Below are 15,323 nucleotides of genomic sequence, written 5' to 3'. Positions count from 1 at the left end.
GAGGGATAAAAAAGCTACCAAATGCCATCACGTGGCTTCTTTTTGCCGCTCAGAATGCCAACACAAATGTGCACAATAAAAACTGTTATGAGGCTTTAGGTAAGAAGGACAACTCTATTGGAAAATGGATGTGTGTAATATTCTGACAAAGAATTCATCTACATTTTGTTCATACCTTGGGTAAGAATGTGTTTGTGGCCAGGGGATGGTGGTACTCACCTTTAATCCCAGCACTCTGGAGGCAGAGGCAGGCAGATCTGAGTTTGAGGCCAGTCTGGTCTATGGAGTGAGTTCCAGGACAGGTTCCAAAGCTACACAGAAAATCTCTGTCTCAAAAAAAAAAAAAAAAAAAAAAAAAACCGTATGTGTTTGTGGCTTAATTTAAAGGTGCCTGCAGAGGAAATTTCAATACAGCCCAGTATTTAGATGGAATATTACCCTTTACTTACTAAATTGATATTGGAAACTAGGAACAAGAAGTAAAACAGAGAGATTTGAAAAATGTGCAATTTGGCCAGAGAAAAGTACTTTTAAAGGTGAGGTCAAGGCAGTATTATCCCAAGCTTAAAGAGTACTTAACAGAACAGTAAGATGACATGAAGGCATCTCAGGTTTTGCCATTGCGTCACCCATCTCAGGATCACCATGTAAGAAGAAAATTCATTTGAAAGCCTTTGCTGGAAGAAGAGATTTCCAGGATGCCTGCTTGCACAAGGCCACCTAGGGAAGTGCTTCCCAGAGTCAGCACCCAGGCAATCAGTGGTAACTACAGCCACGGTCCAAACAGCTTCAGCTGGCAGACAATGACAGCATCTATGTGTTGCAGGTTTTACAGTAATGCAGAATGCAACAGTCACGGGGTCATAAAAACACCCACTCATATTTTAAAGAAAACCTCAAAACTCCAGCATGTTTGTAACAGAGTCAAAGACCCTGAAGGCAAACACTAAGAGGACAATGTATGAGGCTGAGAGAGTGAAGGGAAAGAGGCAATGGAAATCCCAGGAAGTGAAAGATGCCAGGAAGATGGAATGTCTACCAAACAGGCAGCAAGTGGAGTGTGGAGGCCCACAGAGACTCCATAGTGTGGCCTTATTCCATCTTGACTCAAGTTCAGAGAGTCCAAGCTTGCTTTGCCAAAAGGAATGTTTTGGCCAAAGGCATGGTTACCAGGTGTCTTATACTTCAAGACCTAATTACAGGATGCTCTGCCATAAGCGTAGAGCCTTATAAGTCTTAAGAATTAAGGAGGTGTTTACACTTGCCTGTACTTTGTCTTTTGCCTCTCCCCTTGCTGGTGTGTAAAAAGCCTATGAGGAATAAACTCGGGGCGACTATTGACCCAGAGCGCTCCGGAAGCTATCCTGTGTCTGTCTTTTTCTTTTATCTATTATTTCTTAATCCTCACTCCTCCCTTCAAGGACTGTTCCATAGTCGGGCGGGACCCGACAGTGGAGCTGGCTCAGCAGAGGCCACAGGGCCTGTAACTAGCAAAACTATGAAGCAGAGTTGTCCGAGCCCTCGGAGGCTCATGTCCGGCTGTTTTCAGTGGTGCTTCAGCCCCATTTCTCCATGCCTCTAGTCCCCCTTTGTGCCACAGGAACTTCAGTCGCTCTTTTTTACTTTAATGGGGCTCACAGCTAAGAGTCTGGCTTGAGGCTCAGTCAGAGGAGACTGTAGACTCAGACTACAGAGCAACACTGGAACCAGTGAGCTTTAGAGACTCCTGCCGATGACTAAACAGTTTGCACTATGTGATGGACATGTGACTGTGGGGGAGCCAGGGACAAAATGTGAATTTCACTAAGAAATGTCCCTCATAGGCTCATGGTTCAAGGGCGTGGTCCTGTGGCAGCCAAGTAGCTAGCTGTGATGGTATAATGGTTAGTACTCTGCCTTGTGAAAGTTGGTCACAGCTGGCGCTGCCACGCTGGGAGGCGGTGGACATTTTAGGAGGTGGAGACTGGTAAGAAGTATGTTAGTGGAGACATGCCTTGGGATGGTATCTTATTTCTAGCACCACTGTTTTCTGGATTTTAAGATCTCCTCTCTACAAAGTTACAATAATCAAAACTGTATAATGCAAGCATGTACACAGAGTAAGACAGCAGAACCCAGCATCGGAACATAAGCCCATATTCCTACACAGGGTCAAATAATCTTTTTAAAAGGTGCAGAACCCAGAGAGTACCATCTTCAGCAAGGCTGCTGGCACAAAGGGATCTTCACATGCAAGACAATGAAGCTGTAATATAAACTCACACCACACCAAAACAATAACAGAAAAGCGCATCAATGACCTGAATATAAGAAAAGTCCTAGCCTGGCGGTGGTGGTGCACGCCTTTAATCCCAGCACTTGAGAGGCAGAGCCAGGTAGATCTCTGTGAGTTCCAGGAAAACACGAAAAGCTACAGAGAAACCCTGTCTCGAAAAACCAAAAAAAAAAAAAAAAAAAAAAAAGAGAAAAGAAAAGTCCTAGATGAATATTAGATTAGAAAAGTCCTTGAAGAAAATACAGTGTCAGGCCAAATATGGCAGTACACACCTATAAATTCCAGAACTAAGAAAGATGAAAACTCACAAATTCATATAGCTTATGCTACATGTTGAAATATTATTTCCAAAGGAAAAAAAATCCAGGTACAGTGGCACACCTATAGTCTAGGAAATTGGGAAGCTGAGGCAGGTGAGCTATGTGAGTCCAAGGCCAGCCTGGTCTACACAGAAAGAAAAAGTTTCCATTTTAGAAATGAATTCTTAGAAACACCAAAAGCATGAGTAAAGATAAAATAAATTGGGTTTCTCAAAATTGACCACACATGAAGGGGAAAAAAATCTGTATATCAGAAGTACAGAAAGGAGCTGGAGAGGGCACTCAGTTGTTAAGACTGCTTATTGCTCTCTCAGAGCACTGAGACTCAGTTCAGTTCCGGGTTCCCAGCATCCACCTAAGACAGCTCCCCACAGCCTGTAACTCCAGCTCCAGAGAATCCAACATCCTCTTCTAGTCTCAAAGGGGACCAACATATATACACAAAAATAAAAACAAAATAAATTTCAACACATTTAATCCCCCCCCCCTTTTTTTGGTTTTCTGAGACAAAGTTTCTCTGTGAAGCCTTCACTGTCCTGGAATTTGCTCTGTAGACCAGACTGGTCTTGAACTCAGAGATCTGCCTGCCACTGCCACCTGAGTGCTGGGATTAAAGGCATGCTCCACTGCCTGGCCATATAAAGCACTTTTTAAAAATTCAGTAACAAAAAGATAATTTTTAAGAGGCAAAGAGCTTAAACAAACAAGTCTTCAAGAAAATGTGCAAATGGCAAATAAGTATATGAAAAGATTTATGCTCAAAGTCATTGGTGTCAGCCCAGCACAAACCAAAACTATGAGTAAGGCTTGGCATAGTGGCACATACCTTTAATTTCAGCAGTTGGGAAGCTGACAGATCTCTATGCTCAAGGCATAATGAGCCCTTCTCTCAAAAAAAAAAAAAAAAAAAAACATGTAGGTACCATTTCATACTCACAAGGGTAACAATAATAATTTTTTTGCATTTTTAGGCTGGCCTAGAACTCGTGATCCTCCTGCCTCTGCCTCCTTCAGCAAATCCTACCGGTGTGCCCCACCACAACCAGCAAGTCTTGTTTTTTTTTTAGTTTTTCAAGACAGGGTTTCTCTGTATAGCTTTGTGCCTTTCCTGGAACTCACTCTGTAGCCCAGGTTGGCCTTGAACTCAGAGATCCACCTGCCTCTGCCTCCCAAGTGCTGGGATTAAAAGGCGTGCGCCACCACTGCCCTTAAAGACAGAAAATAGCAAGCTGGAGAAGGATCAGTAGATAAAATCCTTTCCACACAAATATGAAGCTCCAAGTTCAGACACCCAGCACTTGGCAAGTTGGTCATGGTGGTGCACAACTGTCACCCCAGTGCTGAGGGGACAGAAACAGGAGGACCCTGGAGCTTACTGACCAACTTGGCTTGCTGAACCATGGAGCTACAGGTTAGTGAGAGACTGTCTCAGAAATTAATGTAGAAAGAGACTAAGGAAGACACAGCATCACATACACTCGCTCTCACACATGCACAGGCATAAACCAGACATACATACACCAAACAGGCTAATTAAAAAAAACAAAAAACAGGAAATAGGAAGTATTACAAAGATGTAGAGAAACTAGTACCCTTACCCTCTGCCAATGTAAATATAGAATATTCTAGGCACTATGGAAACAGTTAAGCAGGTTCTCAAAGAACCTTGACACAGGCTTTCCATAAGCAATTCCACTCTTGGGATATAACTAAAGAAATGAAAACTGGTACCTAAACACATCCTCAATGATGAATGCTAAGAGAAACACTAAACACAACAGGCAAAGGGTTAAAACAATTCAAATATTATCGGGGTCAAGTGTTGGGGTCCAGTCCCAACCTATCGAAGGGTCCCTTGAAGAAGGGTTGAGGAATTGAGAAATGCTAGATAGGAAATCTAGAAGTAAAAATGAAGCCAAAAGATAGAGACACAGGATAGCTTTGAGAGGGCCCTGGGTCAATACCCAGCAGGCTCAAGTTTATTTCTAATGGGCTTTTTATACACTAGCAAGGGAAGAAGCAAAAGACCTCCCCCTTTCAAGACCTAAGCACAACGTAAAGCCAAGTGTAGACCCTTCAAAACACCTGGTAACCACACTCCAAGGCAAAATATCTTGTGATTAGGCCTTGAAGTATAAGATACCTGGTAGTCATACCTTTGCACACTATTACATAGCCTTGGAAAGGAACATAAACTCTGACTCTCTGACCTTGAGTCAAGCCACAAGTTGGAATCTTTGTGGGGGTCCCACAAAATAGCCATCAATGACTGAATAAATTGTGTTTGTAAAGGAACATTAAACAGCAGTAAAAAGTGAGGGTACATGTTACTACATGTCACTAAGTGAATGTCACTAAGTCACAATCATATATTTGATTCCATACAAAATACCAGAGTAAGCACATGCATAAAAAGAGAAATAATTAGTGGTTGGTATGGCTAAGGGTATTAGAAAATAAAAAGTAGTAGCTGCTAATGGTACAGGATTTTTACTTTTAAGTGGTGAAAATATCTCAAAACTAAACATTGAAAATACACAAAATGCCACTGAATTGCTACTTTTTAAATGATTAGTTCTTTTTGGAGTAAGGGAGGCATTTTAAGTGTATGGTGTGTGCATGTGAGTGTGCTGGTATGCGACATGTGCACACATATGTGGAGGCCAGCTGAGGATACAGGATGTGTTCCTCTGTCACTCTATGACTTACTGACGTAAGACAGGGTCTCTCTCTCACTGAGGCAGAAGCTTGTCATTGCAACTAGAACGGCCAGCCAACAAGCTCTCAGGATCCACTCCTTTTTCACAGCCTCACTCGGCTTTTTATGTGGATGCTACAAATTCGAACTCAGGTCCTCATGTCGCAGGGCAAGTGCTCTTACCCACTATGTTACCGTCTCAATCCTTAAATGGTTAATTTTGTTAGGTGAGTATCAATTCTTACCCCCAAAAACCAATCAATTAGCATTTATAATTCATGAGCATATAGCACTTTCTTTCTAAAGGGCAAACATGGAAATTACAAGGACAGTAACCAAATAATCTTCAACATTAATGAGGTGCTTTATATAAGAAAAGCTAATGTTCAATGACTGCTTTCTCTCTTGGGGCTTCACTCAGAAATATTCATTTCTCATCAGCTAAATAAAATTCCTTCCCACTGGGAAGGAATTCTATTGAGATTCACTCCCTCTGCAAAGCTTAAGTGGATATTTCAATCATTAAAAACTGAACTAGAACTAGACAACACTTAAGCAACAAAACATTAACAAATTTCTAACTACCTTAGAAATAATTCTCAAATTCTTTAACCCAACCAGAAGTCCTCATATATTAGTAAACAGAATTATCCTGAAATCTACTGCTCTTTTAATTATATAAATGTGGCTATGAATATTTACACTTTAATGTGTATATGTTTCATGATTATCAACACCCTAAAAAAAGCATGATATTAACAATGTTTCTTAGGCTTTGCAGTTAAAAGACTGATTTCTTCAAGGTCTATGTTCATCATTGAATAGCATAAATGTCTTCCTCCAGTCTCACCCTCTTGTAAGAGGAAGGCAAGTTACACACCAAGTGTCTCAACAAGTAGGAGTGGGAGGGACCAGGGCAGAATAACAGTAAATGAATATGATCAAAACATTTAAGCCGGGTGGTGGTGGCGCACGCCTTTAATCCCAGCACTCGGAGGCAGAGCCAGGTGGATCTCTGTGAGTTCAGGCCAGCCTGGACTACTAAGTGAGTTCCAGGAAAGGCGCAAAGCTACACAGAGAAACCCTGTCTCGAAAAAACAAACAAAATAAACAAAACAAAACAAAAATTTAATAAACACGAATGAAAATGTCATAGTGAAACCTACTGTCATATATAATTAATAATGCTGGGGGGGAAAAAAGCCTGATCATGTTACTACCTGTGTAAAATCCTTAGCAGATCACACAAATGTCAAGTACAGTTCGTGACCAGCTTGAGACGAGCTCTATGTACACTCATTCTCTCTGAACTCAGTCCCTTGCCATCCTCCACACTCCCTTCTCTTCTCACTGAGTAAGTCTGTCTACCAGTAGCCTCTTCTTCTGCTCTTTGTCTGTACCACCCGTAGGTAACCAAACTAACTGTTCATCATTCTTTTGTTACCCTCTCATGCTAGGAACTCTTTTTCTTTAAACTTCCTCAAATTAGGGACTGACAGTCTCTGATGTCTAGCATCTCACACCAGGAAATAACGCAAGGAACTACTGTATAAAAAAGGTGAATAACTACTATGACCTAGTACTAAAGCTCAATATAAAGTACTGCAGCTCAATTCACTCAGGATGAAAGAGCTGGCAATTATATAGTAACTACATTTGACCCTGTTTTAAGAGGGTACACAGCAGTCGTTAGTAAACAGCATCAAAACATAACATGGATTTGGTCAAAATCTAGTCGTACATCTATTTTGTTAACCAAAAGCAGTTATTTTGCTTGATTTGTATTCAACAGAAATTTATTATCAGCTCTATTTTATCTATGTTAGTAAAGCAAAATATTAATGCAACATTTTTGTAAGAATCGCAAAAGTTGGTTTTTAAGCTGAAAATTTCCAATTACCTTACAAATGAGAAAATTAACTGGAAGGTAAAAATTGTTATTGTTAGTGAACAATAACAGCCAGATTCCCTTAATGTTGATGCGCTTTTGTCTCCAACAGCCTTATTTCCATTGGTCTCCTAGATCAGCAAGAAATACAATTCACAGCAGCCTTCTCTTTGTTCACCTAGTGAATGCACAGTCTTTCACATTTAATGCAGTACAAATTTCCTTTAAAACCTGGCCCCTGCCTTGGCACAGCCTCTTCTGGTCTACCATAAACATTTAATGTACACTTACATTTGCATGCATTAAGAGCTTTCTGACTTTAAACATTTTGTCTAAGAGGAGATAACGAAAGCAAAGTTGGAGACAGAACAATTTAACATTCAACATATGTATAACCCTTGGCACTGTTCAAAAGGTAAGCCATTGTATGGGGTATGGTGGGAGGAATGGACATAAGAAGGACCTGATCCCACTGGGCGGTGGTGGCACACGCCTTTAATCCCAGCACTCGGGAGGCAGAGCCAGGCGGATCTCTGTGAGTTCGATGCCAACCTGGGCTACAGAGTGAGTTCCAGGAAAGGCTCCAAAGCTACACAGAGAAACCCTGTCTCAAAAAAACGAGAGAGAGAGAGAGAGAGAGAGAGAGAGAGAGAGAGAGAGAGAGAGAGAGAGAGAGAGGAGAGAGAGAGAGAGACAGGAGACAGAGAGACAGGAGACAGAGAGACAGAGACAGAGAGACAGAGAGACAGAGACAGAGACAGAGACAGACATGATCCCTTCCTTCAAAGTGCTCTTCACAACTACGACCTGGTATCATTATTCTCATCTGCTTACGTAGTATGAATTGAACATGCAGTGTAAAAAATCTAATTACCGCCGGGTGGTGGCGGCGGCGGCGGTGGCGCACGCCTTTAATCCCAGCATTTGGGAGGCAGAGCCAGGTGGATTTCTGTAAGTTCGAGGCCAGCCTGGTCTACAGAATGAGATCCAGGACAGGACAAGCACCAAAACTACACTGAGAAACCCTGTCTCGAAAAACCAAAAAAAAAAAATTACCATTAGAAAAAGGTACCCATTTCTCTCATAGAAAGACAAGCTTCAGAAGGACAGGGCTTCTATCCCTTCGGTTAAGTGATGCTCACTGAGCACCTAGAGCAGTACATGACAAAGAAAGTACTGAATAAATAATTGTTGGGTGAAAGAATGTTGGGTAAAAAAAAAGGAAGAAATGCATGCAGCAGAGTTCAAGTCATGTTTTCTACTGAGGTGACATGGATACAGATGCCCTCTCTCCATGCTCAACAAACACATTATTGTTTGACTGGCAAGTTACTCAGGCCTAACATGACACCAGAGAACTAAATGTAATTCAGTGACAAAGTTCACAGCATAATTCAAAATCAAGCAATTGCACATAAGCACCAGAAAATCTGCTAAGAAAAAAAACCTGTAGGCCCTTCTACTACTTTGTCCTGAGCCCTTTCCAATGTCAAAGGGCTTTGAGACATTGTCCCTTCTTTCTTACCACAGGTCCCATTAGCTAGGATTATAATGATAACACAAACGTCTCAATTGCCATCTACCACTTTTCATATGGCAACTCATTTTCAAAACAACTCCAAATCAGCACTATTGTCATCATCATTTCAGAGTGGGAAATCTGAAGCCAGAGAATGAAGGGAACAGGATTCATTCACTCATCTTTATTGATTCTGCCCCCATCCCATGTAGCCTTCTTACCCTTTGAAGTTCTTTCAGTGCAAACGTGGGTAGAAACAGAGCACACTCTTTCTACTTGTGCATCCCCTTTGTTGTCCCGAAAAGTCCCACCCCATCTCTGAATAAGGGTTTTGCAATAATCTGAAGATGTAATTCTAAACAGTCTTATTAAATAAGAAACACAGGGCCAAATAAAGAGTTAAAAGCCCAAGAGGTCAGAGCACTAGCAAATAGCCTTTAGCTTACCAGTCACTACCGTCCTTCCCCTGCGTGAGAGACCTTCTCCTGTGTGACCCGTCTTTTTATTGCCTTTCTGTTCTGCCTTCTCATTGGTTCTAAACCCAACCACATGACTTCCTTGTCATTGCCTGTCTATACAGGCCTCCAGGTCTCTGTGGTTGGTACTGGGATTAAAGGCATGTATCTCCATGCTGGCTGTGTCTTTAAACACACAGAGACTTTGCCTGCCATGTGATTGGATTAAGGACGTGTGCTACCACTGCCAGACTTCTGCTAAATGGCTTGATATTAGCTCTGACCCCCGGGCAACTTTATTTATTAACATACAAATAAAATCACATTTCAACACAAATAAAATATCACCATAATAATCAATTCAAGTTAATTAACAAAGAGATAATAAGACTCAACATGGAAATGTTGCTGTGCACATGTTTAAATGCCTTGCAGAATACAAAAAATCAAAACATCTTCCGCGGGGCAGTGATGGTGCACGCCTTTAATCCCAGCACTTGGGAGGCAGAGCCAGGCTTTGTGAGTTGGAGTCCAGCCTGGTCTACAAAGTGAGATCCAGGACAGGCTCCAAAGCTACACAGAGAAACCCTGTCTTGAAAAAAACCAACAACAACAAAAAAAATCTTCCAATATTAGTGTGAGAATCTCTAGTCTCCAATTTACTGTTCTTAAGAAATGGGATGCCGGGCGGTGGTGGCGCACGCCTTTAATCCCAGCACTCGGGAGGCAGAGCCAGGCGGATCTCTGTGAGTTCAAGGCCAGCCTGGTCTCCAAAGCGAGTTCCAGGAAAGGCGCAAAGCTACACAGAGAAACCCTGTCTCGAAAAACCAAAAAAAAAAAAAAAAAAAAAAAAAAAAAAAAAAAAAAAAAAAAAAAAAAAAAAAAAAAAAAAAAGAAATGGGAGCCTTAGGCCGGGCGGTGGTGGCGCACGCCTTTAATCCCAGCACTCGGGAGGCAGAGCCAGGCGGATCTCTGTGAGTTCGAGGCCAGCCTGGGCTACCGAGTGAGTTCCAGGAAAGGCGCAAAGCTACACAGAGAAACCCTGTCTCGAAAAACCAAAAAAAAAAAAGAAATGGGAGCCTTGTATGTTTACACACTTTTTCCTGCCCACTACTTTCCCTCCTGCCACCCAGAACACTAATAAAACATGCTATAGAAAAACAATCAGTGCATTCTTACTAAGTGAGGAATTCTCAGTCCTAAGCAATTTCCAGTGCCCAAATTTCCTCATGGTGTAGCCTCACTCCTCTGCTCGTGGAACACAGGATCTCCAGTATCCATTTTACCTTTTCACATGCTGAACATCTGCTCCATCGTTCAGTCTCTCCCTAATATCAGTCCACTAAAATTTGTTCATTATAATATCCTTTATTTACATTAACAGCATCAATATTCCCCCCAGATGTGCCCAAAGCCATGTCAATTCCCAATGTTCTTTAAAACATTTCAAACCTATCATCCCTCATTACAATCTTCACATTTGTCTCAACTCTATGGAACTCAGACCTCACATCTTCACTGGACTTCTGTTCCCAAATTAATGTTCATAAAAGAGGGATTTGTCTCAACTAAAAATCAGCTGGGTGGTGGTGGTGGTGGTGGTGGTGGTGGTGGTGGCCCACGCCTTTAATCCCAGCACTTGGGAGGCAGAGCCAGGCGGATCTCTTGTGAGTTCAAGGCCAGCCTGGGCTACAGAGTGAGTTCCAGGAAAGGCGCAAAGCTACACAGAGAAACCCTGTCAAAAAAAAAAAAAAAAAAATCAACTAAAAATCAAATGCAAATTCTTAATCTGGCATTTGAGGGTCTCCACAATCTGTGCCATTCCTCATTTCTCTTCATTAGCCTGTTCCTTTAATATAACACCTTGGCAAATGTTCTCTGACTTTCCTTCCTCTAAACTTTTGCTTTGATCATGTCCTCATGGGGTCTGTTGTCTCCCACCCTCCTCTATTTACTAACAATTAAATAGCCACATCCTCAATGTAAGAACAAGACTGAGGCTTATCATTCACTAAACACATTTTCTCTAGTGATTTATAAATGTCCCAGTGCCCAAACATTATGAGTTAAGAGCAAACTACCCAAAGTCACCAAGAAATAAAAACTCAAAATACTCAATAGTATTTTATGGGGGAGGGGCATTATGATGTATGTAGTATATGCATGTGTACACAAGTGCATATACTTGAAAAGGCCAGAGAGGGACTTTGGGTGCCCTTTTCCAGTCTACAATTCTACAACTTACTTCCTTGAGACAGGGTCTTTTACTCTGGTTTTTTGCTAGTCTGATGGTCAGCCAGCCCCAATCATCTTCCTGTCTCCCACCATCTCCCAAGGCTAGGGTTACAGGTGTGAACCACTCTCAGACTTCTCACATGGGATCTAAACTAAGTCTTTATGCTATGCAGCAAATGCTCTGCATCCACTAAGCCACCTTCTTAGTCCCACCCCGTGACACAAAGCGACAGGCTTTAGACAGTGGGTGTCAAATACAATCTACTCTCCTACATGCAGGAACTCATGATGATGTCTTAGCTGCTTATCTGGAAGAAGGTGTGTAGAAGTGGGCACTGAGGAGATGGCTCAGCTGTGCTTCCTGCTCTTCCAGACGACCTGAGTTTGGTTCCCAGCACCTACATCCGGTGGCTCACAGCCACTTTAACTCAAGCCTCAGGGTATCCAATGCCTTCTTCTGGCCTCCACAGTCACCCACACATGTGTGGCATACACTCACACAAACACACATACACAAAAACAAAAAGAATATATACATATGAGTTAAAATAATTTAGCCAGACAAGATGGCACATGCCTTTAATCCCTGCACTAGGGAGGCAGAGGTAGGTAGAGTTCTGTGAGTCTGAGGGCAGCCCAGTCTACATAGCAAGTTCTAGGCCAGTCAAGTCTACATAGTGAGATCCCCACCACTACCTAAAATAATATTTTTTTAATGTTAAAGGTATATTTGGGCCAGCAAGACAGTTCAGAGGGCAAAAACATTTGCTGCCAATCATGAAGACATGAATTTGATCCCTGGATCCCATATCATATGAGAAAAGCAACTCCCACAAGCAGTCCTCAGCCTCTACATGTGCACTATGACTATATGTGTGCACACACAAAAAAAAAACAATTCTGTCATAATTGCACTAGCTACCATACTAATGAATCTGAGAGTTGTATGTGATAATACAAAGTAAATCTATTGGACCCATAGCCAATAACATTAGCTATTATGTTTTGTTATTTGTATACTATGACATATAAATTTTGACACTAGTAATCATATACTTTCATTCTTCTCAACTTAATCTTTGTGCAATGCAAAAATTTCATAAAAGCTTAATTCTATGCTGTATATGTGTTCAATAATTAGCTACATAATATATGAGTTTAAAACCACCATTCATCACCACAGTTTATTAAAATGAACTCACATGTCTACTAATTCTGTTTCTTCTTCTGAGAAACTTAACAATGCTCACTAACTGCCTTCCTCTTTTTATGTCACAGGAAACCACCATACCAGCACCACACAGTAATAACAAGACAACAGTGTAAATCACTATTTTGACCTACTCATTTGCTTTCAGCTATACATTATTAATTCCACATTTTAAAATGTCCAAAGTCATTTTTATTTTAAAATCCAAATATTTTTAGTTAATGCTAACATAAGTATACCATAATAGTTCATCAAGCCAGTTCATAGCTATTCATAATAAAAACTATAAAACATAAAGTCTTGCTTATCACTATAAACCTACCTCTAGAATCGAACCCCTACTCTACCCTCTCTTTGCTGAAATTAGTGCCTGAAAGCTGATATAAAACCTGTTAGTCTCAGATGTAGAAACAGCAAAGGAAGTAAGCAGCATGCTAGCATTAAGGGTCCTGCAAAATCCTTAAAGAAATAACAAGGATAAATGAAAAGTTAACTCCAAACCCTTCCATAGTCAACTTCCCTAACCAGTTTTTGCACACATGATTTACACTGCACATCAAGATATGCTGACTTCAAGTAAGGCAGAGAAAAGCACACGCGTGTTAAGACAACTGTCATTCCTTACACAAACACAACCAATTCAATGACGCTGAACTACGTAACAGACGTGCTTTACTTCTCTTAATCTTCACAACTTCCCCAGTTTTTCATTTTTTTCACTTTTACTTATTGTATGTATATGACTTGGGAGGAAAGGCACACACGATAGGGTTCATGTGGAGGGCAGAGGTCAACTTTGTGGAGTCAGTTCTCCCCTTCCACATCTACGTGGGTTCTGGAAATCTAATTCAGGTCATTGGGCTTACCCAGCAAGCTCCACTACTCACTGAAACATCTCACCAGCCCTTTCTGTATTTATTGATGCTAAGTCTAGTCTGAGTCCCAAATTTGCAACTCCAGTCTTTTCAAAGACCGAACTCTTTCCTGAAATCTACCATAATACATTTTACAACTTCCTCTTGACACGTATTTAAAAAAAAAAACAACCTGAAACTGAAATTGACTTTCTCTATAAATTAAAAAAAAAAATCAATTAATGAATCCCTGCGGCCCTGCACACTCAAGTCCAGCTGTGTTCCTCTGAAATGGAGTTATCTTTTTGACCCATTAAAAACGGTTTTTAAACAAGGCTTGATGGCCCAGTAATTCCAGTACTCAGTAGGCTGAGGCAGAAGAATGGCAAGTTTGAGGTCAGTCTGCTAACTAGAGGGATCCTGTCTCAAATAAATAAATCATGACCCTATGACTGATTGAACTCTCATACGCTCTTCCCTAAATCTTTAAATGACCTGTTTCTACTGGCTTTTTGGAAGCACGACCACTTTACTGTGCTTTATCAGAAAGTGCAGCTGTCTTCTAGCCACTGCCTAAAGGAATGCAGTTTCCACTCTAACTGCTGCATCACTGGCAGCGAACGGTAACTCCCAGGCAGCTTTGGGGCGGACATCAGCTCATAGCAGCTGCCCACGGTGCTGAAACTGAGGATAAAACGGGAGTTATGGAAATTAACTACTGCCAGATTAAGACAAAAAGCAGAGCAATTTACCAAAGGCAAGCAGAGAACATGCAATACAGGCTACCAAAGTTGTTTTCCTCTTAGGGACAGATCAATGCATACGCGTCCTTGCCAAAGTTCGGACTTCGAGATTGCAAGAAAAAAAAAAAAAAGGTAGTGGGTAGCCCTAGCAAGGTCACGTTGATGCCTGAAAGCTGAGCTTTTAGGGAAGGAAGGAGGAGGCGGTGAGAAAGGAAGGAAGCGAGCAATCGCATTTTTTTTTCTTCATTTTTTTTTTCTTTTTTCTTTATTTTTTTTTTCCCAAAGACCAAACAGCTCCCCGCGGATTTTCACCTAAGAGGCAAGTGCTGGACCAAAGGAAGTCTTCCAAGTACCTTTCCAGGCCACAGGCACCTCTGGAAGGCAACGTGGGAAACAGTATCCATAACCCGACAACTTCTCACCTACGCGCACCCAGGATGGGGTGCTGTGAACTGGTCTCCCGCACGGGCCTATACTGTCACAGCACTCAGGCGAAGGGGCCATCCAAGTCCTCAACGCGGGCCACCCCACCCAGGCCGGAGTGGGTGTGTTCTCCGGGCCAGGCTCGAGGACAACCCCCGCCCACCGCTGCCAAGCCACACAGGCTCTTACCTGAAGTCCGGCCCCGGAACCCAGGCTCGCGGGCACCCGGGAGAAGTCGCTACCCGGACTTCATGACTGAGATCCGCACCGAGCCCCTACCCAAGCGAGTCCGAGAAGGGACAACAGCGGGCGAGCGGAAGTCCCGCCTCTCACGCCTCATTGGTCCATACTTGGAGATAGAGAGGCGCTATTGGGCCCTAGCGTTGCCCGTCAAGGCCCCGCCCCTCTCACAGAGTCGCGCCGCCTGCTCCGGCTGGGCTGGGAGAACTGCCCAGTTGTTGAGTGTCTTTCTGAGCCGCGTGATCCATCATCCGCACTGGGGAAGAGAAGATGAGGGAGGGGAGGCTTTCGGAAGCCTTGGGTGTGGTGGAGAAACCACCCTGGACTGCCCCGGGCCGGTTGGCAAAGGAGTGGCGTGTGGGGCCCGAGGCCCAAGCAGAATGGCCCGCACCTCTTCCCTGCACCCATGCCGGCCGGAGGAGCCATGAGATGTCGTGCGGCCCTCCAGCTAGCAGGCCGACGA

At 42.5% G+C, this 15,323-nt stretch overlaps 1 protein-coding gene across 2 annotated transcripts in view; it reads right to left on the bottom strand.

The window, feature by feature from the left end:
- Rnf13 (ring finger protein 13) overlaps nucleotides 1-14,930 on the bottom strand; it is a 93,402-nt gene extending 78,472 nt beyond the window's left edge. Inside the window, exon 1 of one of the 2 annotated variants that reach the window (XM_052730266.1) lies at nucleotides 14,810-14,930. The gene's annotated coding sequence lies outside the window, so the exon portion shown is untranslated. The remainder of the gene's footprint in view (nucleotides 1-14,809) is intronic. The other variant, XM_052730267.1, reaches the window with a different exon arrangement.
- Nucleotides 14,931-15,323: the final 393 nt, after the last annotated feature.

Source organism: Peromyscus californicus, unplaced genomic scaffold (assembly GCF_007827085.1).
Source record: "Peromyscus californicus insignis strain IS unplaced genomic scaffold, ASM782708v3 Scaffold_9__1_contigs__length_137607984, whole genome shotgun sequence".
Classification (NCBI taxonomy): Eukaryota; Metazoa; Chordata; class Mammalia; order Rodentia; family Cricetidae; genus Peromyscus; species Peromyscus californicus.
The sequence above is the reverse complement of the archived record's forward strand: the minus strand, read 5'-3'. Positions and strand labels throughout refer to the sequence as shown.